Source organism: Camellia sinensis, chromosome 8 (genome assembly GCF_055761805.1).
Source record: "Camellia sinensis isolate YWXY chromosome 8, ASM5576180v1, whole genome shotgun sequence".
Lineage (NCBI taxonomy): Eukaryota > Viridiplantae > Streptophyta > Magnoliopsida > Ericales > Theaceae > Camellia > Camellia sinensis.
In genome coordinates, this window is record NC_138968.1 from 154921634 (window position 1) to 154925187 (window position 3554).

A 3554-nucleotide genomic window follows, 5' to 3' on the forward strand; every position below is an offset into this window, starting at 1 on the left:
CTCAGAGTAATAAGAGGCCGAGAAAAAATAATAAAAAACACACCGGACAAAGACTTGAATAACGACGATTTCTTCTGGGTTTCTAGTAATTTTGAAGATCAAGAAGCCCAGATACCAGGCTATAACATAAACTAGGATAAGGGAACAGCTGGTAAGGACATCTCGGTTCCATCTTCTTTCTTTTTTCCAATAACCACCGTACTAACCCTTGTGTTCGTTGATACAGATTTAAATCAACTTAAATCACATTATGCCTACGCTAATCAAGACGCCCTTCGCGCCCCTTTCTGATACCGCCATCGAGATTGGGCTAAGCTGCTAAATTTCAAGCCGACCTACCGGTACAGCGAAAAGAGGAAAACCAGAGTCACCGATTTCCTTCTAAAACCTTCACTCAAGCCAGACCTCACTTTTTTCCAAATCAACCTAATCCCTGTAACTGAAGAACAAGAAATGGCAAAAAGTAGAACCGTGAGAGCACTCATCACCGAGCAGACCTCTGGTGAAGTGCAAACTAGGCTAGAGTCATCTGGTCAACATCATGAAACCGTGGTCGCCCTTCCAACTGCCAGGGCCTCCACATCTTGGCCAAGCAAGCATACACATACCTCATCGACCGAACCGTAACGCCTGGTCGATGAGAAAGACACCGTGCATCCGGAAGCTATGCTGCCGAGCCTAGAGCCCGTGCGCTCCGACTGAGCAAGCCCTTCAAAATGGTCACCATCAATGACTTACAAGAACCGTGCTGTAACCACCAAGGATTCGGTGGTTGCTGACAAGGACCATATGCTTGCCTTCAACCTTTCCAAAAGTGTATGTCTGCCACCAGACATGGAGCACCATGACCACCTAACCGAGTTGAGGGCCATCCACTCAGCAACCAAGTCGATGGTGCTTGTAAGTTTTCTCCCCTCTATTTGTTCCCACTTTTAACCGTCTGTTTGCGCGGTTTAACATAATCACTACCTCTCCTATCTGTAGGCTTTGTAGAAAAACTATGTTACCCATAAGGGCATGCTTGAACTTTGTAAGACAGAGCGATCGGCCGTGGCAGATGCCAGCACCAAGTCGGCCAAACTAAATGAGGCCAAGCAAAGAATGGCCGAGCTAGAATCCGAAAATGCACGGCTCACCGAGCTGGTCAACGCAGTGGAAGCCGACAAGCAAAAGGCACTTGCTGAAAGGAAACACCGCTACCTGCACGAACTGGCTAAGCTGGAAAAGAAGAAAAATGTTGAGGTCACTGAGCTGAAGAAGAAAATAGAATATACTGAGGACCGAGGCTACAAAGAAAGGAAGGCCACCTATGTCTTGCAGTGTGAAGCTGCTAACAACATCTTCTTCAAATGTGGGTGGAAGGCAGCTGTTGTCAAGCTCGGTCAGGGACAAGACACCGAGATCTTCCTGAACCCTCCCCCTCACTCCATTCCAAGTTATATGGCGGACTACGCCAACGCCATTCAACAGAAGCTTCTCCAAGAAGGGGAAGAGGAGGAAGAATCCCCTAAACCAAACAATGCCCCGCCTGCAAATAGTGATCACGGTCTTCAGACTATTCAGTGAGCACGGGTGGAGCCATTTAGCCAACTGGTGCGAAGTACGGTCGAGGGAGCACCTGTGACCGACCTACCCTAGGAAGTACCCGCCGAAACCGGCCTACTGAGTGGCGAAGCTCGGGTTGATCTGGATGCTGATTTGGATGATCTTTTTGCATGATTTTCTTCTAATTTATGCTTTTAATGAAAATGTAACCGGGCTACAAGCCCCTCCTCTTGTACTGAATGAATGAAAAACGAATGAAATTTCTTATTTTGCCCAACTTTTTGTTCAGTTAATGTACTTTTTCTCTTAGTGTACTAACTTTCTTTAAGTTTAGCCGGCCTAATTTAGCTTGGCTTTCCCTTATCCTGCCCACCTTGTTTGGCCGAGATAAGTATCTCAGCTGGACAACAACTTTGAATTTTTAGGTAAGTGTTGGTCAAACTTGCCAACCTTCTTCAGCCTAGATCCTTATATCGGCTGAAGAACAAAAGATGTTTTGGTAAAACCTGTCAAACTTCGTCAGCCTAGATCCTTATCTTGGCTGAAGAACAAAAGATGTTTGGTCAAACCTACCAAACTTCCTTCAGCCTAGATCCTTATCTCGGCTGAAGAACAAAACATGTTTGGTCAAACCTGCCAAACTTCTTCAACCTAGATTCTCATCTTAGTTAAAGAACAAAAGATGTTTGGTCAAACCTGCCAAACTTCCTTCAGCCTAGATCCTTATCTCGGCTGAAGAAAGAAAAAGTGTTGGTCAAACTTGCCAACCTTCTTCAGCCTAGATCCTTATCTCGGTTGAAGAAGAAAATTAAATGTTGGTCAAACCTGTCAATCTTCTTCAACCTAGATCCTTATCTCGGCTGAAGAAGAGAACTAATTGTTAGGTCAAACTTGTCAACCTTGTTGATTGCCTCCAGTTGGCAATAACTATGAACAACTTTTATAGTAGAAAGAATTGTGTTGGAAAAAACTACTTGCTTTATTTGAAAAAAAAAGAAAAATTACAAGTGTTTTAAGGAAAAACTAAAAATAAAATAGTTTGAGATTGGCCGTGTTCCATAGCCTGGGAATAGCTTTGCAGTCCATATTTTCCAAGTGATATACCCCTTTTCCTGCTAAACCAATCACTTTGTATGGTCTTTTCCAATTAAGTCCTAACTTACCATCTCCAGGTACCAAAGTGTTGCCTATTACTTTGCGCAGTACCCAATCTCCAATCTTGAATTGCCTTGGATGCACTATTTTGTTATATTTTATGGATAACTCTTGTTGGTATAAAGCAATGTGAACTAATGCCATTTCCCTTCTTTCTTCTGTAAGGTCGAGTTCCAAGGTTATGGCCTTACCATTCAAGTTTAGGTCAAAATTTTCGCTTCTAATAGTAGGGAGGCCTACTTCCAGCGAGATTACCGCCTCCATGCCATAGGCTAAGGAAAAAGGCGTTTCTCCAGTTAATCACCGATGTGTGGTACGGTAAGCCCATAAAACATGAGGAAACTCCTCAGCCCACTTGCTTTTTACTTTTTCCAACCTCTTCTATAGACCGTCTAAGACGACTTTGTTGGAAGCCTCAGCCTGGCCGTTAGCTTGAGGGTATGACGGTGTAGAGTTGTAGAATTCTATCTTGTATTCTTCGCAAAAGCCCCTGAAGATTTTGCCATCGAACTGAGTGTCGTTGTCAGATATTAGAGCCTTGGGTATGCCGAATCGAGTTATGATGTTCTGCTAGATGAACTTTTTGACGTCTTTTTCTTTTATAGATGTGAGTGCTTCTGTCTCTACCCATTTTGTGAAATAGTCTATTGCTGCGAGAAAGAACTTTCTGTTGCCAGGCGTAGTTAGGAGTGGTCCTACTATATCTATGCCCCACATTGTGAAGGGCCATGGGCTGGTCAATAGAAGAAGCTCCCTGGCTAGTTGATATATTTGGTGTGTGAACTTCTAATATTTCTCGCACTTCTTGACATATTTCTCTGAATCTGCTTGAATGTATGGCCACCAATATCCTT